A 27,558-nucleotide genomic window follows, 5' to 3' on the forward strand; every position below is an offset into this window, starting at 1 on the left:
AGAAGGCACACAGGTCCTGTGGAATGGATCTGTACCCTAGCCTCACTATCAAACATTGAGTTTCCGTCTTCCTGCCTAGGTGCATGTTTGAACCCTGAGGCACATACATTACCGCCTCATGGGTCCTCCTTGTCTCAGTCCTACCATAGTGAGGCAATTAGGCCTTCCGACAGCCGATCAGAACGCTTATAATATTTTCAAAGGATATATAAGCCCCTCCCACCCACCGCCATGCTTGTTTTTTTTGCTGTCCGACGTCGGTCAGGACGCTAGTGTGCTCCGTGTTTCCTGCTTGCCGGTTCCCGTGTTTGAAGGGCTGGGATTGCGGTGCTGTGAGTTTTTTCTTTTCTTTACTGTTGAAGTGTTTGTTTTATTTCTTTTGTTGCGCGCGGCTGCACCAGTGTTCTGGTCGGCCACATTCCTGCTCCTTGGCCTGAACGCTCTCCCCACGCATGTGCTGGGCTGGGAGCTTTCTCTTGCATTCTGGCCTCGGGTCATTCAGTGCTGGGGTCTTCTAGCGGCATCCAGCTCCCTCGGCCATAATATTTGTTCTGTGGCTTTGGGGGAGACTGCAGGGCTATTCCTTTTTCTTCCCCAGGTCTTGTGTTGCTATGACTTGGTTGTTTGGGGGCAGGTTTTTTTGGGAGTTGCTGGGCACTTCCTGATACCGGCTTCCTGACACTGCTGCATGAGGCCAGGGGTGTTGAGGTTTCCGCTCAAGTGCCTGTAGGATCTTTGTTTATGCATCATCATGTTTCGGGAGCAGCAGGTGGTTGACGTGTTGCTGATTTCCGGGTCTAGCCTGCAGGATTTGGTTCATTCTGCTGTGATGCCTTCCCATGTAGGCTGCGCTACTCGAGCCTTATGCTTCCTCCTCTCCGAAGGGTGGGAGTACGTGGTCATTTTCCCTAGTTGGGGTATGTCCGGTGAAAGTATTTTTTTGGTCATGTTGGTCCATTTCGTGAGGTTCTCGGCTTTACGCCTGCTTCATTGTCTGCAGTGGGGTGACTCCATGTATTGTTCCTTGGTGGTGCATGACCTGCCTTTCCATTATGTCATCTAGGAGATTCGGGCTGTTGCATGGCTTGAGGTCGACATGCAGGGGATTCCTCGTATTCTTAGGAAGCGGTATCACCTGACTGTGTTTGATACTCATTTTCCTCTGGTTTCTGGGTTCTATCTATTTTGACCTCCATGTCTTTTTCCTCATCTTTGTCTTTGGAGGAGTCGGCTCTCATACGTTCTTCTGCTGCTTCTCGCTTTAGGGTTTGTGCTTGCACTTCCTTAGCCTCTGCTTCGCAGGTCCATTCTAGGGGTTTGGGTACCTGTTTGTCTGTCTTCCGGATTGGGGAAATCTCACTCCTATATTGGCGCAGATGGAGGTCTTTGCTTAGTTTCTGTCTGCTGTGTTTTGTTGCCCCGAGGGTCCTCTCTTTGGCTGCTGGGGCGGCGGTGGCTGGTAGGAGGTCTTTCCGGACCAGGCTTTGGTGCCTTGATGCTGCACAGTTGACTTGGTCCATTACCTGCCTTTGGTGGTTCTCCGGCTTTTTGGCTTACTCCAAAGGCAGTTTGTGCGGAGGGGCTTGTCTTTTTTCCTTCTTCTTGAGTTTCCGGATTCTTCTGTCTTCTTCTCGGCCCTTTCGTGGTCGGGCCCTAGTGCGGGAGGCTGCGTTTCATTTGGTTCCTGGCCTCTGCAGCACCTGCTGCTACCCCTGGGTGTTGGTCAGATATTGTTATGCCCAGGAGGAGTCACCGTGGCCTGGTGGTTCCGGTTGCGGTCTCTTCCTCAAAAGGTTATGTGTTCAACTCCTGGTATTTCACTGGTTGTGAGTTACGTCTACATAGTTGGCGATGTGCCAAATTTTGGGGACTCAGCTCGGTTGTTCCTGCATTGTTGGTTTGGTCTAATTTCCGCCTGGTGGGTCTTGTCGGTCATCGATCTTGGTTACCGGCTTCTGTTCCATGGCGGTCCCTTTTTTGGACTGTTTTCGAGGTTACCCCATTGTGCATTGGCCCCGTGATGCACTCTGCCTTCTTGTCTGGCGTCGGCCTGTTTTTGTCCTGGGGCGCTGTTGTGCTGGTTCTAGTGATGGAGCGGGGCCTGGGGTTCTATTTCTCTCCGTTCCTGGTCCCGGTGCCCGATGGTTCCTTCCGCTCGGTTTCTGAATACCCGGGCTTTGTACAGTTTGGTGCGGCTGGGTTATTTTTGGATGATCCCCTTGCTGTCCGTCGTTCCCTTATCCTGGTGGACAATGTTTTGGCTTCCCTGGGTTTGGAAGTCGCCTGTTTTCACATTCCCGTCTATCCGGCAGGTCAGCGGTTCCTGCAGTTTGCGGTGGACGGGTTCCATTACCAGTTTCAGGTGTTGCCTTTCGGCCTCTCTACTGCTCCCTGGGTTTTTCCGTGGTGTTGGCTCCTGCTGTGGGGGTTTGCTGAGTCTGGGTTTCCCTGTTTTTCTCTATGTTGCTTTTGTCTGGTTTCTGATTCTACCCTCCTTGTGGCTCTTCTGGCGGTGTTGGTGTTGATGGCCTTGTTCCAGGATCTGGGGTTCATGTTGGATCTAGGCTTTTCTCACCTGGTTCCTGTTCTGGGACTTCAGTTTCTCTGAGGCCTGTTCAACGCTTTGCTGGGTGCTGTTTTCTCCCTCCGGCTCAGTTCTCTGCCCTTTTGACTCTTCTGCGGGTCCTGCTGGGCCGCCCATCTGCCCCTGCTCGGGGTTGGTTGCAGGTCCGGGGGTTGGTGGCTGCCTACACGGCTGTGGTTCATGGAGCTCGCCTGCGCCTCAGGGCCTTGGTGATTCTTCTGTTGGATCATTGGGACCCTTCCCATACAGGATGCATGGCTCTGGTTCCTCTCTCCCCTGTTCTGGTTCCTAATTTTGTATGGTGGCTTTGCTCTCCCACCCTGGTGTGGGGGTGCGTTTTCTGCTTCCTTCTCTCCTCTTGTTGACCTCGGATGCCTGTCCTTGGGGTTGGGGGGCCGTGTTGGGGATCTTGGTGGCTGATGACTCTGTTGGTTCGTCCCGATGATCAGGTGGCTTGTTGTTACTTGCGCCTTCTTGGGGGGTCCAGGTGCACGTCTCTGTACCTGCTGCCTTCCATGATTTGTGTCTGGGTGAAATCTCATCTGTTGGCATTTAGGACTGTTTACATTCAGAGGTGTCTGAATTTCGTGAAGACGGCTTGGGCTGCTTTCTCCCGTCCTCTGTTTTGTGCCGTCTGTCTGTTCCTCTGTTCTTGGACCTTTGTCTTCGGAGCGGGACTCTCTGGATGAGTCTTTTTGCTTGCCCTCATGACACTCTTCTCCCCTGGTTTTGTGCTGAGGTGGTCTGTCCTCAAGCTTGGGGGCTGCTCTCTCGTTTCCTTGGCCTTCAGGCTTTCTGTATGCGTTCCCTCCTATTTCCCTCTTCCCTGGAGTGCCGCAGAGGATTGGGAGGGTGAAGGTGTCAGTATGTTGGTTGCTCCTTTTTGAATTCGCTGCCTTTGGTTTCCGCTCCTGCTGCTGCTGTAGGGGGTGGGTTTGGCCAGTTTTCCTTGACTCCGACTCCGCTTCTGTGTCCACACGTGTCTTTGCCCTATCTTTGTCACCTGCATCTTTTGAGTGGCTGTTGTTGGCGTCTTTGGGCTGTTCTTCTGTGGTGGCCTGTGGTATTCCGTTGACGTGTCAGACTTCAACATTTAAGGACTGTGGTGCGCATTGAGGCTCTTTTGTCTCTTGGTGCATTTCTCTTGGTCTTGATCCATGGTTGGTGGTCCAGCTTCTATTCTTGTCTTTCTCCGAGATGGGTTTCTGATGGACCTTTCCCCTTCCACCTTGTATGATCGTTGGTATGTGGCTGGGCTGTGGTTCAGGCTTGTCGGGGCCTTTTTGGAGGTTGTTGCTCCTTGGGTGAGTCGGATTCTGTGTTGTTTTAGGCTCCCTCATCCGATCTCTCCTGTGATTGTGCCTCCTTGGGTTTGCCTACTGTTTTGCTGGGTCTGCAGTTGCAGCCTATTGTGCCTTGTTTGCAGGCTGTTTGGTGTGGTTGTCTGCAACTGTGGCTTTTTTGTTGTCCGTCTCCTCTGCGCGGCTGTTGGGTGCTTTGCTTCTTTCCTTGCCTTATTTACAGTTTCTGCTGGATGGGGATGTTTTGTGGCTGGGAAAGTTTTTTTCCCCTTTGTTTGTCCGCGTTCCATTTGTTGCTGGATTTGATTCCTTTCTATTTTGCCTGGGGATGGGGATTCCTTTGTTCCTTCATCCTTGGTTGTTCGCACCCTTTGTTTTTTCTTCCTCCGTACCTTAGGGTTTCATCTTTCACCTGCCCTGTTTTTCTCATGTGGGGTTGTGGCTCAGGGATGGTTGGTTTCTCCTTTCACCTTTACTCGTTATGTGCGTTTGGCGGTCTGCCTATCCTGTGGCTCTTTGGGTCGGCCTCCTCCGTCTCTGGTGCTGGGTCGTTCGACACATTCTGTGTCCGCTTCCTGGGCTGAGGAGGCGGGGTCTCTCTCCAGGTGTTTTGTGAAGTGTCCACTTGGCTGTCCCTTCGCACATTTGTTCAGCATTATCGCATTGCTGTTTTCCTTGCCTCTATGGCCCGTTTTGCTGTTGGCGTTTTGTACGCTGCTGTTCCTTAATCCTTTGTTTGATTAACTTTTGTACTTTTGCACAGATCCCTGGTAGCCTGCGTTTTTTTTCTTGGATCTCTGCTTGTGAGTTCCTCACTATGTTAGGACTGGGATGAGGAGGATCTATGAGGGGGTAATGTCTTGTTACTTATCGGTAATCTTCATTACCCCAATAGGGTCCCCCTCATCTCAGTCCTGCTCCCTCCCTCCCGCTCTGTTTGTGTCAAGACTTGTTGATAACAGGTATAGTGGTGGGTGGGAGGGGCTTATATATCCTTTGAGAATATTATAAGCATTCTGATTGGCTGTCGGGAGGCAGGATTGCCTCACTTGGGGGCATATTATCAAGCCAGGCGATAAAATTATCGCCGCTTTGGTGACAGAAAACTGCCGCTAAAACGGCGATAATGGGCTTGATAATATGCTCTATGGATTTCCAATTGAAGCCCATTGTAGTGTATGCCTTTAAGGCATTGGTTATTGTTCAGTGCGAGATGTGTAGAGCGTGCATGGAATCCCTGTGGGGTTCTAGACGGTTTCTCATCTAGAACATCAGATGTTGGCTGATGTCCGGGAGAAGAGATCGTGCAGCCTGGCGCTCGCCTGTTCTTCCTTTCAATAAATACTTGGAATACACTACTGCGCCCTTCCCATCATTTCAATTGGCGACGAGATGGATTTAACCCAAGAGGAGACTTCGTAATTATCAAGAAAAAAAAAAGAGAAAGGAGTAGGAGTCAACAAACGACGAAAAGATATTTGCGAAGTGTCCCTGGGGGGCATCAAGATTAATGTTTATGCGGATTCTGGTTCGCCTTATACTATTGTAAGTCAGTCGGTTTGGAAAGAGAAGTTTATAGACAAAATCGGACAGGAATTATATCCTACTGATGTGAACCCAGTAAGTTTTACAGGGGAAAGAATTAACACGCTAGGGTTCAGATGGCTCACGTTCTGTTTTAAGGGAAGATCGGCAAGAGGGAAATTATATGTGGCAGAACAGGGACCATCTGTTTTAGGTTGGTTCTATCAGAAAAACTTGCACATCATTTTAGACCCCAATATTGAATAGAAGGTTTTGATTATGGATGAAACTTACAAAATGGGGGATTCATTGGTGGAAAAATTTCCAGGGGATGTGTAGTGTATGCCTTTAAGGCATTGGTTATTGTTCAGTGCGAGATGTGTAGAGCGTGCATGGAATCCCTGTGGGGTTCTAGACGGTTTCTCATCTAGAACATCAGATGTTGGCTGATGTCCGGGAGAAGAGATCGTGCAGCCTGGCGCTCGCCTGTTCTTCCTTTCAATAAATACTTGGAATACAATACTGCGCCCTTCCCATCATTTCACCCATGTTAGATGTCTGCTATGATGCCCGATAAGTGACACTTCTGGGCAATTTTATGGAAATGCTTTCCATCCCTGACATGATGTTTCTACACATTTTTGGAACGTGCTGGCTAATCCTGTATGATGGCCTGCATGTGACATATTTCGTGGCATTCCTGGGACATACTGACTCACCCTGAATATTAGTTGAAGTCAGTAACATGTGTGTTCCCTTTCTTCACAGCTTTCTGGCTATCCCTCTCATAATATGACAGGTTTTAGAATGCCTGTCACATTATGACAATTCTTGACTTAATAATGTTTCTGCCTGAGATAACAATGGTGAAAAGTCTTTAACACATGACAACCATCCTCGGCGCATGAGCATAAATGGATATCAAAGACAGAATCTATTCACGTGTGGCAGGGTTATATACGAGTGAAAATGAGAAGCTGATGTTTATATCTCAAAAATGTGTTTGCTAAGAAATAAAAATCTGGTATTTCAAGACAAAATATACGGTTTTGTTATGGAAATGGAAAGCTTTTGTTTATAGAGTTTAGAATATTTATCCACAATGATCTGTATTTCAAGGTGACATGTCTGTACTTTCAGAAACTGGCAAGTTGCTATTCCAAATGAAATTATTTCTGAAATATATTTAGTGCTCATATTGGGGGGACATATTTCAAGTGGCGTTTGGGAGACACTTTGGCTCCCTGGTATCAGAAGGCAACATGCCCAGTCCAGAAAGCAGACCCGAGGAGTTGTCAGTTAGGGAGTGTCCTATGTGCTCCACCTCTCCCTTCTTTCTCACTGTCAGCAGCTGTCGCCTACATGGGAGAGAGGTTGAAACAAGACCTCAGCCCGGCATACCTGGCAGTGATGAAATATCTTTATTTTTCACTCTTAGGAATAGCCTATTATTAGGGGAGAGGATGTGACGTAGCGCCCAGAGCGGCCAACGCGGAAGCTGTGGATCAGAATCTGGGCTCAAGTCTCGGCATTGGTTCAACTTCCTGTGATTATGGCCAAATCACTTAATCTCCCCGGGCCCATGGACAGGGCCTGGATACCCATACGGGTGATAAGCCAGCGCTACATACATTTACAAATGTAAATCTACAAATATATATATACATTTTGGTACAGAACTGCTATTATCCTAGTCTTCAGATTCATAAATGGTCATCAAGGCTAGTGTGTTGAGTGATGGTCAACCTTTTAGGATTGATGTCTTTTTGAGGTTGAGAATGCCACTCAGTTCTCAGAGAGGCCTTGATCCTTTATGATGCTGACTAAATCATTACCTACTATAGAAGATGTAGACAGGACGTCAAAGCAAAATGGTTGCATTGTAATGACTGGATGTACAGTAATGCTAAAGTGTAGGGGGCATATTTATGATGAAATCACACAGCGCAGCAAGTCACCTCACCGTGCTGCACTGCGTGATGGAGGGAGGGCAGGAATGCGCCATATTTAACATAATACTGTGCATTACTGTCTTTTCCCAGCACTGGAGCACAATGTGCTGCCAGGAGCCAACACAAGCACCATTGCACCATGGTGCAACTGTGCCTATGTTGTAACCTGGATTATTTGTATGCAGTGTGGGACACCTTCCTGCACAAAAATATTATCATGAGGCATTTTCCTCTTTCTATGTGTGTTGCAGAATGCAGCACTCATAGAAAGAAGAAGCAACAAGGAGACATAAAGATGTTTCTCCTTGTTACGTCTCACCTAGGGAGGCGTAATAATTTGCCGCCTTCCCAGATTTACCAGGGTTGTTAAATCTGTGAATGCGCCAAAATCCATGGGTGGATGCGTGGGAACATCTATGTTCCACCCATTGAACGCCTTCCCAGGGCAGAGTAACACAACGCAGTCATTTGCACTGCGTTACTCTGGATTTATCAAGCGAAGCAGGAACTTGCAAGTGGCCTTGTGTGGTTTGATAAATCTGACTTAGGTTTTGCTTGCCCTTGCGCCTCCTTGCGTGGTGCAAGTTGCCAAACCTACATAAATAAGCCCTTCTGTGTTTACAACAAGCCTTTGAATGTATACATTCTTTATATATTACCAGTGGCATCATGAACCGCCCACTTTAGCAGCTTAAGCCAGGGTGCTGTTGACGCTAGAAACATTGAATATTTAGTTATGAGCCTGTTCTGTTTGCTTCTCCGTAGTCAAAAGCTCCTTAAAATAAAGTGAAAACTGTAGCAGAGGTGAGGGATAGAAAGACAATCATAGAAAAGGTGTCTCGGAAGGAGAAATGAGTAGAAAAATAGAGGGATGGAGAGAGGAGGAAGGAAGAGTGAAAATAACATATGAAAAGGAAGAAAATGTGAGGAGAAGGAAAGTTCTAAACAATGGAAGGATGGGTGCCAGGGTGAAAAGGTCTGATGGGTAGAAGGGTGAAACTAAGTTTGCACGGGTCAATGAAAGCAACAACGGATGGAATGTTGAAAGCCTGGATGACTGAGTAGCTGGACGGATACAACCTGGATGGAAGAGTGAAAAGGCGGATGGGTGTAATGATAAACTACGGTTGAAATGATGGCTGGATGGATGGATGGATGGCTGGATGGATGGAAGTGTGAGTGAAAGGGTGGAAGAATGGAAGGAAGGCTAATGATAAAAATTAAAATGGATCGAATGATAAAGGAAGAATGGCTGCAACGGTGAAAAAAGGGATTGATGGAAACGTGAAAAGATGGATGTATGGGCGAGGGATGAAAATCTTAAAGAATAGAGATATGAATGGACAGAAGAAGGGGTGAAGGTTCCTCTTCTAGGGTGTGTACGGCTATGTCGCTCCACTCACCTAATGGCATTTAAGGCATACATCTAAATGGGAAGTATTTTAATTTTGTGGCTAGTCCCTAGAGTTTTACTACTGTTAGAAAGAAAGATGAAATAAAGAGTGGGCACTCACCCTTTCCTATATAGTCTATACTTCAAAATATGTGTGGCCTGGCAGTGGCAAGCCTTCATGCATGCCATTTGAACATTGGATGCTTAATGTTTATTCACGCTGCTGTGAGTTGTGCAGAGTTTCATCTAGCACGATTCATAACTTTTGGTCAGCATTTAGGATTTAAACGTTTTCAATGTCTCTTGAAACTCTTTGAAACTGTATATTTTTGTGACTTCATCTTTGCTATTGCTATACCCGATAATCATTTTCTTTGAGAAACCTGTTTCATCTCTGGGAGATCGTGTATTTCTCCAGGTTTTTTTTCAGGTCTATCTCTACGTGCTTGTCTGTTTCTCCAATTTATTGTCACTTACTCCGTCTGATATCAGTGTTTCCGATTTCTAATGGCAGGACTCCATCTTTTTAAGAGGCTCTTGGAATGTCAGCCCAACCAGATGCGAGGGTAGGTAAAGGGAATAGATTGGACGTGATGGATATGATGACTCACAGGAAGCATCTGCTTTACAATGATCTCCATTCACCAGTCAGAATGGTGATCTCAGTCTCAGATTTCCTAAGTGTCAGGTGCACGGATTTAAAGTCATCACTGAGAAGATGTGTATATTGAAAGGGTATATGCCACGATTCTTAACCATTATACTTTGTTTGAGCAGATCATTTGCCCTCACCCAGCCTGTCCTATGCTTTTATTTTCTGTTCTGAAACAAAATATTTCCTCAGCCACCGCGAAGTGTCTGTCACTTTCTAGTGTGGATGTTTAACCAGGCCTTGATCTCAGCGTAGAAAACTCATTCCTACTGGGTGGTGAAGTATTTCAGTATTTACGTCCTTTCATTCGTTGCCGTTTTTGCATCATAAATTGCAACAATGTAGTGCTCTCTGCATGCCAACTAAAACCTAGCCCTGTTTGCAATAGCAAACTATACACGGAACATCAATTCCGTGACTACATTTTTAATGCTAACATATGGCACTAGGGGTGGGCGGAATTTGCGAAATCCACTTTCGCAAATTATCGCGAAAATGTTAAAAATTATCGCAAACACGCGGAAATATCGCGAAGATGTGTAAGTTTTTTTCCCGCATGTTCGCGAGATTTTCTGCATGGTTGCGGCTCGCCAACTTACCCATGTGGTTGCTCGCGGGCGCGGCCATCTTGTTTTCAGTTGTCTCCCGGTGCATGATCGCGAGAAGAAAGACGTGATCGCGCGACGCATGACGTCACTGCGGGCGCGAACTGTCGCGAGACAGCGTAAATGGATAAAAACAATACAACATCTCATGGAGAACGCGACCGGATCAAGAAAACTTGTCGGCGAACGCAGGGATTCAGGTAAGGCATTCGCGCGCGCGCGAGAATGTATTATTTTACAGCAAGAGCAAGAAACAAATTATCGGCAAGCTGCGGAATGCGGAAATGTTGACATTTTTGCGCTTTCCGCGAAACGCGAAAATGTCAAATTATCGCAATTTCCGCGAACGGAACGAAATTTTAGCCCAGGCCTATATGGCACTCATACGTTTGTGAAATCATGCCATCTTTGCCAAACATTGACTATTCCTTGTTTCGTAAAGGTCCTCTTGGAAACCATCTGTGAATCACCAACTGCATTACCAAATATGTTCATTGCTATACCTGGCATCCTTGGTGTGGTTTTCCCCAAACTTTTTGTCTTTGGACTTTCCGTTCTTGCTGACAGCGTTTTTGCTTGTCTTAGGACTCTGCAAATGTAACCACTGCTAGCCAGTGCTAAAGTGCTTGTGCTCGCTCCTTAAAAGATGTTGAACTGGCTTATACTCAATTGGCATATTTAATTTACCTGTAAGTCCTTAGTAAAGTGCCACTACCTCTGCTGAGGGCCTGTAAATGAAATTATAGTAGTGGGCCGGCAGCACTGATTGTGCCACCACTTATGTAGCACTTTAAACATGTCTCAGGCCTGCCATAGCAGCCTGGGCATGTGCAGTTTTAAACTGCCATTAGGACCTGCCAAAATAAACCTTTTGTCAGGCCCAAACCTTTCTTTATTAGGTCTCGCCTTGGCAGCGCCTGCGCTGCACGCGCTGTCTCAGCGAGACTTAAAGTAATCTGAAAATTGGCTTCAACTCCGTGTAATTTCTCCTGCCCCTCGCGATTGGTTCAAGTCTGGCATTGCTGTTGTTTTCTTGAATTCTGTTGGCCCTATGGTAACTTCCGTGTAGTCCCGAGGCAGCGGCGCTTAACTACAGTTTCGCTCCACTCGCACTTAATTGCCTGCAGTGTGCCATCTGGTTGGGGGCGTGGCCCCCCTCCTCTCCCTCGTTCCACACGGCCGCTTGTTATATTTGGCCTCAAAATGGTGGCTTCTCTCGTGACCGGCAGGGATCTTTATCTGCATGCAGCAGAGTGGTTCCATCTGCCTGCTTTGTTGAACCTCGAGGCTAAGCCCCAGCAGGTAGGCCAGATGCCGCGCGGTACCAGCAACCACGACCTCGCACCCTCCTGCGGTACCCTTCGCAGCATCAGCACAGCTCACTGTCTCAGGCTCCCGATCGTCGATCTCCGCCTCCGACGGCGACACGGCACCTCAGCTACAGTTCACGGGCTGCAGAGTTGTGGCTCTCCCCAGTCGCACACACCTCGTGTCCGTAGCCTATGCGTGCCCTCAAGCAGTGTTTCAGGACAGTATTATGCAGCGGTGTCGCTTCTGCGCTCTCATCTCATATTTTGGGGTCTGTGCTCACCCTTGTAAAGCGGCAGTGAACTACACGACCTCTGAGCAGATGGCTTAGTTTCACCCGGCCTCCCTCCCCGTCTTGTTTCCTTGATTGTGTGATCATGCGCGTTGTTGCCTATGGGAAGGTTATGTGCTTGTTTTCTTGTTGCGTTTTGACTTGAGATTGCATTTTGACTGAGAGTGAGATCGTGTGCATTTTGTTTATGACTTTCTGCATCACAGGTTTTTGTGTGTTGTGTGTGTAGTGTATGTTGGTGTTTTTTCGGGTCTGGAGTGTTTTCTGGGCTCGAACCCACATGTTGCCCGCTGTCTGGGATGGACCCAGCTCGCACTGTGTGCAGCCCCCCGCCGTGCTCCGGTGCAGAGAGAGGGCATCCTGCCCCGAAGCCCCTCACCCACCTCCGATCCTGGATCTACGTCAGTGACAGAGATATTTACAATTTGTTATATTTTATAATTTTGAATATTCGGATTTCTAATCGCAATGGAGTGCTGTTCGCTCTGCTCCTGCCCCTCTGCCTGGAAGGTACGTGCACCCCATGTGTCTGGTGTTGTTTGTGTCTCTCTTCGCAAAATGTTTGACAAATGTTTCAGAAAAACAAAAACTTGAGCCTTTTGGGGGTCTGATTTGGAATGGCAGGGCACTGCCCTTTGTCAATAGGGTTCCCCTGTGAGTGAGGTAGCCCAGGGGGCTCGTGTGCCTGACGCAGATATCAGTCTAACTCGTTAAACGACAGTCCATTACTAGTAAGGTAGAAAAGTGGGTTAACGAACCTGCTCCTAACATCTGAGCAACCTGCGTTCCCGCCTGCAGACCCAGACACGCCAGGCTCGCCTTCCACCCTCAGTGCAAAAACACTTTTAATTTGTGTTTTGTACTTCGAAGTTCTGTGAAAAGCAGCGCCAAGAAATGTCAGTATGTGGTGTGCGCTAGATCCTTGATCACCTTCCGTGTTGCGCTGCCCTCCAACCTACAGGAGTGAGCATGGAGCTTAAAATGTGAAGGAAAAAACTCTTCTGCGTGTACTTATCCATGATCAATAAGGAGGCGCTTGGGAGTTTCTCCCGCCGCACAAGGCACTATATAAATAGGACAGTAGACACAGCTCCAGGAGTATCCTAAGCACACAGGACTTCTAGGCAGTTTATAGCAGCTACTTTTCTAGATTTTGTTTTTCTCTCGCCAGGTGCACGCTATGTGGCCTCTAATTGTTGCCATGACCGCTCGGCGAGGCTACAGTTGTATAAATAAATGTTTTTGTCCCACATCACTGCTAATGGCTCGGCTGGAGGATCGTTTGCCGACCCGCTGTGCTTCGAGGCCGTGACCTCCACCACATCTGCGGTTTTTGCACTGGATTTGGATAGGGACTGCCTCTGTTGCCGGCCCGATGAGTTGGACCGGCCCCGGATGCCTCCACTGGTTTGGTGCCATTCGGCAAAGTCTTGATTCTGGTTTTGACTAGCGTTTTGTTTCTGCACTGTTCCCTCCCCCTACTCTATTGTTGCTTTTTTGCTTTGTTTGGGTGGGAATTGCCTCTATTGCCGGCCCGGTGTGTTGAACCGGCCCCGGATTCCTACATTATTTTTGGTGCCGTTCTGCAGAATCGAGCGTTTCTGCCCTATTCCCTTCCCCCCACTCTATTGTTACTCTTCTCCAATGTTTTACACCTTGATCCGACGCAGTGAGTGGCTCCGGCACTGGATGTTTGTTATTACTTGACCCCAACTGGTTTGTTGACTCTTTAACTCTTACTTCGTGGTGTCCCCTCTAATCCTATCTCCCATTGCTGGTCTGCCATACCTAATGTACTTTCTAGCCCCCTGATGCTCCCCCACTACCTTCTATGCTCCATGGACTTGTTTGTGTGTTATTCTATGTTCTAGTAACTGCTGTTATTATGTAACTCTGTTTGTAACGTTAACCTCATGTAAAGCGCTCTGATACCTCCGGGTCTAGACAGCGCTATATAAAACTCGGCAAATAAAGTACACAGAGCAGCTTCGTATGAGTCTTCGGCATTTGAAAGCTCTTTTCTTCTTCTCCGTGGATTTATGATGCGCTGTGAGGGGGCATTAAAGGAAAAGCTGATAGATGCGTGCTTTTTATGATATTGTGCTACCAGTGGAAATGGCAGAGAGGCATTCACTCTGGCGCTGTTTATTGCGCTGCAGACTCAGAACTGTTCTCCCGCCAAGAGCCATCTCTCATTGACTGGGCTAATATCACACGCCGCACATCAGTTCTAATGCCAGCACTGAAAATCACAACCCTTTTAAGGATGAGCAAGAAAGATAAGAAGAAAACTAATTTGTGTTATAAAAATTGTAATCCACCCGCCTATGAGGTTTGATTGCTCTTTGTACCTTTGATTTGAGGCACAGATAGAATCGTGGAGAAGACAAACTGAAAAGGATTTTTATTTTTGGCCTGAGCGGAGCTATAATTTAATTGCGAATTACAGCGGTCCATTTCCACCGAAGACATTCTAGTGTGGAAGTTACTTACTCCTACTTAATACTAATAGAATAATCTCACCTTCCTGCTACCTCACACTACTCTTCTACTTCTCGCACTCCTTTCATATCCCTCCTACTACTCTTCTACTCCTCTCTCCTTCATTATGCCTCATACTGCTCTACACACTTTCCTTCATTCAAAAGCACGCTAATCTCCTCCATGCTTTCTTCCTTCTCCCTCATACTGCTCTTCCCCCGCACCTTTCTTCTGTCTGATGCTACTCTACTCCTCTTTATACTTCATTAGCAAAGCAAAAGGCTTTAACTTAAACAAAAGCGAGACCTATTGCATTTCCAATGCTTGTATACATATGTCACCGCAAGGGCAGGTTGCAGTGTATCTAAAAAGTTGGATATTTACTTTTGAGTTTTACGTGTCATGGTAGTGAAAAACTCTTACATTCGTTTTTACTACTGCAAAGCTTACCTTGTCTGTAGGATCATATTGGAATTACCTTATTACATTTTATATGTGTAATTTCTAAATGGGAACAGGTAGCCCCTTCATGGTTGGTGTCTATGGAATCCCGGTTAAAAATCCTAACTTATGGTGAAGTTGGATTTTAAATTACAATTCTGAAAATTACATTTTTAGAAAGTTGGAATTTTCTTGCTTTAGCCATTTCGTGCCTGCAGCTTGTCTTTGGGCCACATGACCGGGTGTGTGTGACATTTAGTTTAGGCTTTGTGTATTTCTCCTAGACAGCTACACACAATGGGCAGCTAAGGTGAAACTGGATGAGCCATCACTGGCAGGATAAGAGGTGAGCCCAGCCCACTTAGCCTTGAATAGGCTGCGTCCTGTCTCCACACAAAGAGCTGCATACGCCATGTAGTTAGTCTGGAGCCAGGAAGGCAGGGCACCTGTCCACTTCAACGGCATGCCTCTAGAGGTTTCTCCCCACTTCAAAGGCACAACTCAGAATAAAAAAAGGATCTCAGACACCACTACTTCAGTACATTTCAAGACCTCTGGATATTCTGCCAAGAAGAAGTACTGCTGTTCCACTGAAAGGACCACCACTCTGTTGGACTACTGCTCAGAAGGAACTGCTGCCATGCTCTGCCAACCTGCTGCTTCCTGCCCATTTGTCTCAGTAAGTAGCACTTAACCTGCAACTCTTGAACCCAAAACCCAGAGTGGGACCAAGTGCTAGCTAACTGGCTTCCATATCTGAAGCTTCAGGGACATAACAAGCTTCCAACCGCCTTGCACCAGCACCTGGACTCTGCCATCTGTGAGTCTACCTTTCCAAGTGATGCCACCCCAAGTCCTCAACTCTTTGAAGTGGGATAAAGGTGATCTGCCAGCCTCTGTGGACCCAGCAGAACCAATGCATCTCCTCTGCTGTGCAGCACAACCCCAAGCAGAACTGATGGATATCCGCTGCTGAATGAATTGGACCCGTCGCAAAGATCTGCATCGCTGCTGCAGCACGCAACACCTATGGGGCGTGGCGATGATGATGGATTCAATCCAGATCTGTGACTGGGAGTAAAAGTTTGATATGTTCAGAATTCCGTCAATCTTTTTGTGTTGCTATAGTTGCCCGAAGTGGGAAGGGTGTGCCCATATATGGGTCCCATGCTCACAGTGCCACTGGATTTAAGCTAGTCTGGCTAATGAGGGGTGACCAAAAAAATGATGGATTTAAACCATATCTGTAACTGGGGGTGAATTTTTGATATATTCAGCATTCCGTCCATCATATTTTTGTGTCACATCCACAGCGCAGGCCCTTGCATCTCTTGTTGACGGCAGCTTTGACGACGGACTCCACATTGCAGCCTTGCAGCTCCTCAGAACCAACGCATCTCCCTGACTTCTCGCCACATCCTCAATGCTGGACTTCTCATCACAGGCCCTGATGACAGGATCCTTGATGATGACACAGGCCCTTGCATCACAGCCTCGCTAAATATTGAAACTGACGTATCGCTTCAGCTGCACAATGTATCTTTGCGGCAGATCCTTTCAACGCCCCATAAACCAGGATTTAGGGTATTTGTTTAGTGGGCTTAACTGGGGTCCTGTAACCAGCCCATGCTCCATTGCGGTCTGCTTGAACATGTGACTTTATCCCGGTCCGGTGCAGCCAGATACCCATAGCTGGCACTTTATGCTTTTTGATGCAATTGTCTATAAAATCATTAAAACTGCATATCTCAGTTTCTACTGACTGGATTTATTTCCATTGTAGTCTTGTTTTATTTATTGAAGAAGTTCTATTTTTAATTTAGGATTGGCTGTGCCTCACTCCCACAAGGATTGTGTTTGCTGCTTGGCCAGGGCTCCCACCCCAGTCAACCAACAACTAAATTTCTCACATTCTTGTAAATCACTTTCTTTATGCATAATTGTGCACAGTGTACATTATTGCTTCTGCGCTTTTTTCTTTTCTTTCGCACTGTGGTCATATTGTTCCTTATCAAGAAAGACATTTCTCTACACACCTACCAAATTTGGGGTTGTTCCCTGCCCATTCACTCCCTGAGATCAGATTAACCTGTGCCCTGACAGAAATAAAATACCATTTGCGGTGTAAGAATGGGCCATGAAAAGGTTTATGAATATACACAAGATTGATTACAAACTTTCCAGGTCATTCACCAAATAAAAGCCCAGGACTGAATGATATTCATGGGCATACATATAGAAAACTGGTTTAATGATTTGCTATTTTCTTAGGCCTGCTTTTCATAGGCCTGCTTTTAAGGACATTAAAAACAGACTGTCTTTTCCAAAGATGAACTGATACAAGACGGTGTTATGTACATTCCATTGAGTTTTTCATTGGGCTAAATATACATTTTGTGATTATGACAACTGTGTTTTTTAACTAGTATCCAGTTTGCGCCAAGCGGCCAAAGGTGTATCACTGGACACTGAGAGTGTCATTTATAGTTTGATGGATGGGAACACTGTCATAAATTAGCAGTGCTCCCATCCCCCCCCATCTAACTTGAATGTCCTGCCATCACATTTAGAGGTGAGGGAACCACAGTGGAGTCTCACCTGGCTCCAACATCAAAAACTCGTTACCTGACTGCCTGTCTGTCCTTAGCCACTGTGACAGAAAGGCTGTTCCATAGGAAAATATTGCGAGACAATATTATATTTAATAACTTGATCTTCGGTTAAGATGAGCTGCAAATTTCAGTCTTGAATGTTGTGAAATATTAAATAAAAACCTAACTCACTGATGAAGTTGAATTTTTGATATATATATTTTTTTTAAATTACTTTTAGAAGGGTGGCCTTTGCCTGCCTAAAGCATCTGGGGTCCTCCAACTGTCACATGGCAGCCAAATAGTCCTGCTAACTACTCCAAGAGTAGGGCGTAGGTCTTTGGTGTGGAGACGTGTGTCTGTTCTTCTGACAGGAAGACTATATAGGTTATGCGCAAGAACTGTATTAGCTTCAACGAGGCCTACCTTGCCACAGGGAAATGTTAGATGACGCCCAGGGAGAAACCGCCTTTATTCCCTCAGTTACGCTGACACCAATACCAAGTGAGAGAAGAGTTGCACACAGAACAGCTTTAGGGTCTAATTGCGCCTTTTGGCAGTGCAGGAGTGGGCAGCACACTACTGCCGTGCCCTGGCACAGCCACAAGTGGCTGAAGCCCTTCTGCCAGATTACAACATAAAAGTGGTCTGGCAGGTTGGTGATGTGCTGGTCCCGTGGCAGTGCATCTTTCGAAGGCAGCGGTGGCTTAAAAAAAGGCACCACAATGGGAATGGCAAACAAGGCTCCTACACAGCATGGACTGTTAAGTTCATGCCATGCAGGACCTGGTGCCCATGCACACAGGGTGGCACATGTTGTGCCTCCCCCTCTGTGCATCCACATGGTATGAGGCACCAAGGGGCCCTGTAGGGCCCCCTTTGTTCATGTTCTGTCACTGTTTTCATGGCAGTAGAACCTCCATGAAAACTGTGGGAGAGAGGAAACTCATAATATGCTTGACAGGACCATGGCAGTCCTGCCAAGCATATTGTGGCCTTAAGACTGCCGCTCCAACTCCAGGGGATGTCAGTTCCCTTGTGGCAGTGGCTGCGGTGGTCCCATGGCAGTCTGACCACCCAAATCGTAATGGGGCGGTCCAATTGCCGGTGTGGCAGTAGCTGGACAGCCACTGCCATGCCACCATGAGTCTGGCGGTCCTCGGACCGCCAGACTCGTAATTGAGCCCTGTTAGACCCGGCATTTTTGGTAGGTTTATCCCCAGACTTTTTGCTTTTTGGCCTCCTGTTTTTGATCCATTTTACATTGCTTTTAGAACTCTGGGCACTTTACCACTGCTAATCAGTGCTAAAGTGTATATGCTCTTCGTGTAAATTGTGTTATGATTGACTTTCCATGATTGGCCTACTTGATTTACTTACGTCCCTAGTACAGTGTACGGTGTGTGCCCAGAGCCAGTAAATCAAATACTAATTGTGGGCCGGCAGCACTGGTTGTGACACCCACACAAGTAGGCTTTCAAAAGTGTCTCAGACTTGCCACTGCAGTGTCTTCGCACAGTTTTTACTGCCATGTTTACCTGACAAGGTTACCCACTTGCCAGGCCTAACCTTCTCTTTTCTTACATATGAGTCACTGTAGGGAGCTGGCTCTGTATATACTATACCAACGTAAGGTATAGTGCGCACAGAGTCCAAGGAGTCTCCAGAGGTATATCAGAGGCTAAATTTGATAAGTTCCAACAGCTCTCTTTGTGGTAGTGTGGGTGAGCAGTTAGGCCTATCAGGAGGGTGTGTTAAGCCTTTATTGTATGCACTCAATCAAGGGCTGATTTAACACACTCAGGGACAGAATCCAGACCAATTAGGTAAGTATAAAAAAGGTTTTATTTCAAGAACCAAGCAGGACTTGGTACAGGTAGGAAAAATGTACTTGCAGTTGTAAAACTTTACATGGTAATGCATCTGGGAATGGCTTTGCAATTGTTACGGGTTTGTATATGCTTTTAAAACAGTTTAAATTAGATAGAAATTACTTTTGCTTACTTTTGCATTACTTTTTGATTACATTAACTACTCAGCTTGGTATGCCTAAATACCATACTGTGGATCCTACAATACAAAGGTGAGGAAGACTTTTTCAGGTTTAAAACACAGTTACTTTTCTCCCATTCAGAAACAGTTTAACGCAACATTTTCTGGACAAAAATATTAACATGAGTTCCAATGGGAAAAACGAAGTTAGTAATTGCAGGTAAGTAAAATGGTTTACAGTAGTGAGCTTTTGGGTGCTGGACCAGGGTTCTGCAAGGTTAGGTTCTGCACTGAAACCCCACCCTCAGCGGCACTAGGTCGACCTGTTGTAAAGTGCAAATTTAGCACCAGGGCCAATGCTAGCCAATGGTGCTAGGAGCACCGCGTGTTAAGGCTGCTCACAGGCAGGCCAATTGGGTGGGGCAAAAATCTTCTGGGGTTTTGGTGAGGGCAAAGGGGGACCCAAGGCAGCAACAGTATCGCACCACCAGCGGCACAGGGGCAGTTGGGTGCAGGGTGCTTGCACAGCGTCGGGTGCCCAATGCTATCCTATGTGGAAATCCACAGACAGGTAAGTATCTTCAGATGCAGGAGGATGTCAGGACCCCTTTGGAACTGTTAATTTCAAGACAGGGCTGGAGGCTGCAGGGGTGCCTTTTGACGTTGGGTTTTCTCCTTACCGGAAGGTTGCGGTAGAGGGGGTTGCCATGAAGAAGCTGCAGGCATCGACACTGGAATTTGGAGGTGACACCCCTCAATGGATTGGAGGTCAGGTCCACTGGGAAACCACTCCAGGACCGATGGACCCTCTAGATAAGGGTCATAGAAGGCGGTGCAGAGGTAAGTCCTGGAGAAGGGTTTCTTAGTTTTGCAGGGTCTTTATCTTTTTTTGCAGACAGGGCCGCTGTCCTAGGGAGCATTAAATATTTATTGAAGTTGGGAATCAGTCCTCACCAAGTCTGGAGGTTGCTGATCCTTTTTGAAGCTGTTGTTTTCTCTTGGAGGGATTTCGAAGCTGCAGGCAGGCCAGTAGGGCAGCGGCAAAGTCAGTTGGAGCTGGAGTCTTCACTGCTGTGCCGTCTTCGGGTCCCAGTCTTTGTAGGTTGTCAATACTGAATTCCTAGGTTTTGGGATTCCCCCTAAATACTACATTTACGGGGCATTTTAGGGGTATCGAGGTAGTAGCCAATGGACTACTGACCTTAGGGTGACTACACCCTTGGCATGTTCACTCCACGTGGGTGGGTGAGCACATTCCCGTACCCTGATTGGGCCTAATACCTCAACCCAAGATGGAGAATTCTGAGGGAGGTGTTCACCTCAGCTCCTGGCCACCTCAGGGGTGTGCCAAGCCAAGTTAGCTCCTGGCCACCTTTGGGATGTGCGAAGCCAAGGTGGACACTCCTACCATGTTTACTGGTTTTTCCACCTGTCCTGCACCAAAAAGGGGGTGAGGACAGGGGTGCGGGCATCTCCACTGGTTGGAGCTTCCCAGATCAGCAAACCACAAGGGGGAGACTTTGAGGCTCACCGCCAAGTGATACTGTTCCTGCAAGGGGGAGGTGAGAAGCACCTCCACCCAGAACAGGCTTTGTTTCCGACCTCCGAGAGCACAAAGGCTCCAACCCAAGGAGGTCAGAAACCTGTCGGTGGGGACTGGCTGGCAGAGACTAGTCAGCCAATACACTAGAAACTGGTCATTTTTCAGGGGCCATCCCTAAGATGCCCTCTGAGTGCGTTTTATTATAAATCCCAAACCTGCATCAGAGTGGGTTTATAATGCTGAGAAGTTTGCTACCAAACTTCCCAGAATTCAGTGAAGCTATTATGGTGCTGTGGAGTACGTAATGACAAAATCCCAGGTCATATACACTTTATGGCTTTGCTGTACTTACAATGTGTAAGAATGGACTTAGACACTGAAGGGGTACAGTGCTCAAACAACTGTACCTTCACCAGTGGTATAGTGCACCCAGCTAGAGGGGTGACTTACCTATACCACAGGCAGTGGGACGCAGGCATGACACACAGGTTTGTGTGCCGTGTCAACTCTTCAGTATTCTCTGCACCAAAACACATACCCTGCAATGGCAGTTTGTGTGTTAAGGTACAGGATCTCTCTATGGATGGCACAATATGTGCTGCAGCCTTTATACACCTTCCCTGGTCACAGGGCCCTTGGTACCCATGGTACCATATACAAGTGGCGTACATGTGGACAGTAATGTGCCCATTGTGGACAACAATGGTACCGGTTTTAGGGAAAGAACATAGGCCCTGGGTACCTGATTGGCAGGGACCCAGGGCACATCCAGTCAAAGTGCATTACAGGTCAGGCAAAAAGTAGGGGGTTACATGAACAGAACCCCACTTTCCTACAGTCAACCTTAAGGTACGTCCAATGTAGCCCCATGGGCAGGGCACAATGTATGTGAAAGGGAAAACATGTACCAGTGTGTTTTACATGTCCTGATAGTGAAATACTGTGCATTTCATTTTTCCCTATTGAAAGTGTCCCATAGTTTAACATGGGAGCTGCCTCATAACATATTAACAGTGGGACTTTCCACTGGGGCAAGATAGAGAAATTGAGGTTAGGTCTCTGAAGTCAAAATTTAATAATACACCTTTTAGTTAAGGTGGTTTTTAAAATGTGCGTTTGAAAATGCCACTTTTAGAAAGTGTTTTCTTACAAATATATCCCTTGAGGAATTATTTGTATCACAACTAAGTTTAACGATTTCTCATGGTCACAAATATGATCCAATTGGTTTAATACGATACAAAAAAGTTATCTTCACAGATGTATTCAAATGTTTTACTTAATTTATCTCATTATATTCGGTTCATTATGCCAGACATCCAAATTGTTTTGACACAAGCATTATATACAGACGATACAGATAGCAACACTGACACCACCAAAACAATCCCTACAACTTTCTCCTAATTTTCTCAAGGGGTTGACAAGGGGTTGATGGGAGTGTAGTCACCCTATTTCCACTTAGAACAATGCAGATAACATCTAACAGTCCATTAGATCAAACATTCAAATATTTATACAGATGAAATGTAAATTAATTAAAGATCTTTCAAGGAAATAAGGATGCTTTGTCGACGTTTTGGTGTTATATGGCTAAAAAGGTCCGCAAGACCATCTTGAGGACTCAGCATTGCACAAGGAATGATGATTCCTGTAAACACTTAATTCCTTCTCATTAAACTTCAAAACCATTCCAGGCAATCTATGTATCTAATACTGACTCTCAACAAATTCGAGTCAACTCATTAATTATTTACAGTAAAGCGTCCACACTCCGGTTTGAGGACGCTGAGTCCTGAACATGATATTGCAGAACTTTTTGTATAATGAATCAAATATAATGAGATAAATGAAGTAAAAACATTTGAATAAATCCATAAAGATAACTTTTTTGTATTGTGAGCAAACCAATTGGATCTTATTTGTGACCATGAGAAATTGTTAAACTTAGCTGTGATACAAATAATTCCTCAAGGGATATAATTTGTAAGAAAACATGTACTGTACCCAACTCCTTGGGGAAAATTTGGTTGTCCTATTTTGTTAATAGACTTTTAGAAAGTAGGCATTTTCTTACTTAACCATCCTGTGTGCCGCTGCTTGTTTGTGTGTTCACCGTCTGGTTTTGGAGTGACAGGTAATGGGATATGCTGTCAAGGACTCAATTCTCTCGCAACCACACAGGAGCAGAATGAAGCCTTTTCCCAACTCTCCCCTCAATACGTTCCCACCAGGTTCTTCCACAATCCTTTGCAGGTAAGTACCAAGGGGGGAAAGGGGAATTGGATAAAGAAGAGACTGCCCTGCTTTCTTCTTGAGATCTCTATCACTGCCTCAATCTTCTTTCTTCTTGTAGGCTGCTAGTTAAAACATTACTAAATACAATTGCTTACCATCCTTAGATTTTTATATTTTCTCAAGTCTGTATGCATAAACATTAATAAGGAGTTTTTATCTTACCAGATGTCTTCTATGGGCTTGCCTCTCTTCTATTATGAATGTTGATTGAAAGAATGTTTTTTGTTTCTGTTTTATTTTAACAGGTTGTACCGGTTGTCTTGGTCTGTTTCTCCAGAAGAGAGAACAAAGGTAAGTGCACGTTCTGCATAAATTAATTTAAGAGTTAGTATTTCCCTTTCTTCTAACTTACTTGTTATTTCCTAACTTTCTCCCAAAATTCTTCTTCACTAAGGTAAGTAGATAAGTAATGTAGGTTTAGGACTCTCTCTGGTTCTTAATTACTGGATCCAACACTAGGTGATTTGATCTCATTTATTTATGTCGCTGAGAAGTTTCTTTTATTCCTTTCCTGTATTCCTGCTCACTCTGCTTTCCTATGGTGTGCCCAACTATTCTTAGATTTTTTCAACTAGTCAGGAGAATTCTGTAGCTGTCGAGATACAGGGGGTATACAATTATATAGCTAGCGTAATAATTCTTAGTTGTTTTTTTTTTTATTAAACATTTTATTGAGGTTAACAATGATTCACAGTCCGATACAGTTCATTATGCCATTTTAGATTCCGTACAATCATTTACCCGTTGTTGTGTCAGAGAGAGTACACCACTTATACAATTAGATTTGCTTTTTGACCCCGTCCCTTAAATTGTAAATGCGTTGCGTGATGACCACCCATGAACTTTGATGCGTTTTTAGTCACTCAGGTCTGGATCTGGATCCCTTGGTGGTGGAGTACACAAATTCCCACGAAATTCGTTCCATCTGCCCCATACCCTCTTCCATTTTTGAGGACAGCCTCTATGAATAAAGACTGCCTTTTCTGCCACCATGGCCCTGTCTAGGTCAGCACACTATTGCTTATGAGAGGGGGCCACTGGAGTCCCCCACTGCCGGGCAATATTCCTCTTGGCATATGCCATACCTATGGTTGCCCAATTTTGCTCTATGTGGTTCAAGTCTGTTGGATCCCACACATTAAGTAGGCACTTCCTCGGTTCAAGGGCGATCACCTGACCACTAACCTTGGTGAGTGTGTTGAGTATGGCCTTCCAATAGGTAGCGATGTGGGGACAGTCCCATAGTGTGTGGTAAAAGGTACCCTCTGCCCCACAGCCTCTAAGGCAAAGCGGGGACTCCGCCCTTCCTATCTTATAGAGTGTGGTCCTGGTGTAGTAAGTTCTATGCAGTATTTTAAGTTGCACCAATTTTAGCCGCGAAGGGATCGCCACTTTCCGCGGGGAAGCGAGAGCGTCCTGCCAGTCTTCTTCGTCCAGTTCGCCTATTTCAGTTTGCCATTTTTCCCTAAGGGTCCGGCTAGGGTCTGTTTGATTATTAATCAATTTGCGATATGTCAGGGATGTCGCTTTTTTGGTGGGGTGGTCTGTCAGTAGTCGGTCCTCCAGCGGCGAGGCGTCAGGGAGGTCTGTTCCCGGGGGTACTGTTTTTGTGAGAGCGTGCTTAATTTGTATGTATCTGAAGTACTCCGTCCCAGCCATTTGATATGTTGTTTGTAGCTGGGCAAATGTCACCACCTCCCCCTTTTTCCATAGGTCCCCGACCACAGAAATGCCTATTTGGTCCCACCGGGCAAAACCTTTACTGGTGCGTAGCCTGCCCAGCTTGGGAGAGTCCCAGAGTGGCGTATGTTTTGTTATCACTCCCTCCCAGCCTAACACCCGCTGTGCAAATGTCCAGATACGTACTGTGTGTGCCGTGGGGCCCCATAGTCCTTTCCTCCGTTTGCTGTCATACAGGGCTCCCATAATCCCCTCTGTGCCCAAAACGTGCCTATCCATACGTAATGCCGGTTCGTCTTGCGGGGCATGGAGCCATTGGTTAATTACAATGAGTTGGGAGGCCCAATAGTAGAATTTGATATTTGGGAGGGCTATTCCTCCGTCATACCAACTCCTCATAAGCTTACGCTGAGCTATCCGAGGGGTCCCTCCCTCCCATAGGAGGTATCCCACCTCCGCTTCGATCGCTTTGAAGTAGGAGTCAGGAACCGGTGACGGGGTGTTTTGTAGCGCATACAAGAATCTGGGCAGAGCCATCATCTTGAACAAGGCCGCTCTCCCGAGCAATGTCAGTGGGAGGGAATGCCACCACAGCACATCCTTGTGGAGTGTCCGCAGTGGGGGCAGGAGATTATGGTCATAGAACCGCACGGGGTGTGGTGTGATGTATATTCCGAGATATTTAAATCCCTCCGTTGCCAGAGATATGTCAACGCCTGGGGGAGACGCGGGGGGGGACCCTTAAACATATACAGAACTGACTTTGTCCAGTTTATCGTGTAGCCGGAAACTCTGCCGTACGATGCGCATATGTCCAAGAGGCAAATAATGGACTTCCGGGGGTTTGCCATGTACAGCAGGACATCATCCCCATAGAGGGATATCCTATCCTCCCACCCCTCAGTCCAGCGCAGTCCCCGTATTACCGGGTCCCACCTAATCCATGCCGCCAGCGGCTCCCGTGCCAGGGCGAACAACAACAGAGATAGGGGGCACCCTTGTCTAGTGCCTCGTCCCAAGGGAAACTCCTCCGACAGTCGCCCATTGACCACCACCTGTGCCAATAGATTCGTTTAGAGTAACCGGATCCAGGCACAAAAATTGGGCCCGAATCCGAGATGCTGCAGCACGGCAAAAAGAAAGGGCTATTCGACCCGGTCGAAGGCCATACTGGCATCCAGAGAGAGGATGACCGCCTCTTCCTGTATGGTGTGTGCCCTTGCCAGCACCCCGTGGAGCCTTCGCAGATTTATTGCTGTATTTCTGCCTGGCATGAAGCCCGACTGGTCGGGATGCACCAAGGTCGCGAGATGTGGTTGTAGGCTGGTGGCTAACACTTTGGCAAGTATTTTTGCCTCTGCGTTAAGGAGTGAGATCGGGCGGTATGATGAACGGTCCTGTGATGGCTTGCCCGGTTTTGGGATTGCTATAAGAGTGGCCAACCGTTGGTCCCTCGGGAGTATACCTTCCTCTAGGCTGGTCTTGAACATGTTCAGTAAGTGAGGTGCCAGCATGTCCGACTCTTTCTTATAGAGTTCTATTGGGATCCCGTTGGGACCCATGGCCTTCCCGGACTGCAGCCCTTTTATGGCGGCCTTGATCTCCTCCAGTGTGAGGCCGGTCTCCAATGCCTGAGTATCGTGCGGTGCCAATTTTGGCATGTCTTTGATATACGCTATGCAGTCCGTCTCTGAGGTCATTGCTATGGGGGAGTATACTGCTTCAAAGTGTTGTGCAAATGCTGCAACTATGTCAGTAGGGTCCTTCAACACCTCCCCCGAGGGAAGAGTAATCTGCGCCAAATAATGACTGGCCCTCTCTTTCCTGTCCAGCCAGGCCAGCAATCTGCCCAATTTGTCCCCCACCTCATATTCTGTGTGTAGCGTTTTTGCAATCTTCCCCTTAGTGCATTCCCTTAGGAATTCACCATAGGCTTGTTGCGCCAGTCGAAGGGAGTGGGACGTGTGGTCTGTGGGATCTGTCGCATGTATGCTCTCGGCTAGGTTAACTGCCTGCTCCAGCTCCTCAATCTGACGATTTTGTTCCCGCTTGTGGGCAGTGATCACTGAAATGGCCTGCCCCCGGAGGACTGTTTGGTAGGCTTCCCATAGGATGACCGGTGAGGCCACTGAGTGGGTGTTGTCTGTGAAATAGCGTTTAGAGATCTTGTGGAGGTTTTTCCAAATGTTGGGGACTTTAAGGTATCCCGAGTATATTGGATATGTGCATCTCCGTCCCTTGAGATGAGACACATAGGACATACGGATGGGCCCATGGTCGGAGATACCCCTTGGAAGATGTTCAATGTCACTGATTCCCTCTGCACTAGCCGGGGAGGTAAATATATAATCAATACGTGATAGACTACCGTGTACCCCTGAGTGGAAGGTGTATTGTCGTGCTTCCGGATGTCTCGTGCGCTATACATCTACCAGCCCCACTGCGTCTAAAAATTCCCTGAGGGGAGATGAAGCAGTCCCCTGATCTCTGTGTGGGTATCTGTCGATGGCAGCGTCCACTGTTGCGTTGAAGTCACCGCCCATAATTAGTTCCCTGGGAGGAAGTGCCAACAGGAACCTACCTAGGGCAGGGAAGGCGAGGCTATGGAGTGCTGGGGGGATGTAGACTCTCACAATATTGTGCTGCCGTCCCTCCCACTGGCAGGATAGTGCCGCAAAGTGCCCTTGATCGTCCGTACAGGCCCCTGTGATTATTAACGGGCAGCTTTTCTTCAATAGGATCCCCACGCCTCTTGAACCCGATGTGAACTCGGCATGGACCGCCATATAAAATCCCCATCTTTCCAGCGCCTTGATCGCCGTACCGACCAGATGTGATTCCTGAATTAGGACTACAGACGGGGCCTGCCTTTTAAGATACTGTAGCACTAATCCCCTCTTTATTTTGTTACCCAGGCCATT

This window comes from Triturus cristatus, chromosome 11 (assembly GCF_964204655.1).
Source record: "Triturus cristatus chromosome 11, aTriCri1.1, whole genome shotgun sequence".
Classification (NCBI taxonomy): Eukaryota; Metazoa; Chordata; class Amphibia; order Caudata; family Salamandridae; genus Triturus; species Triturus cristatus.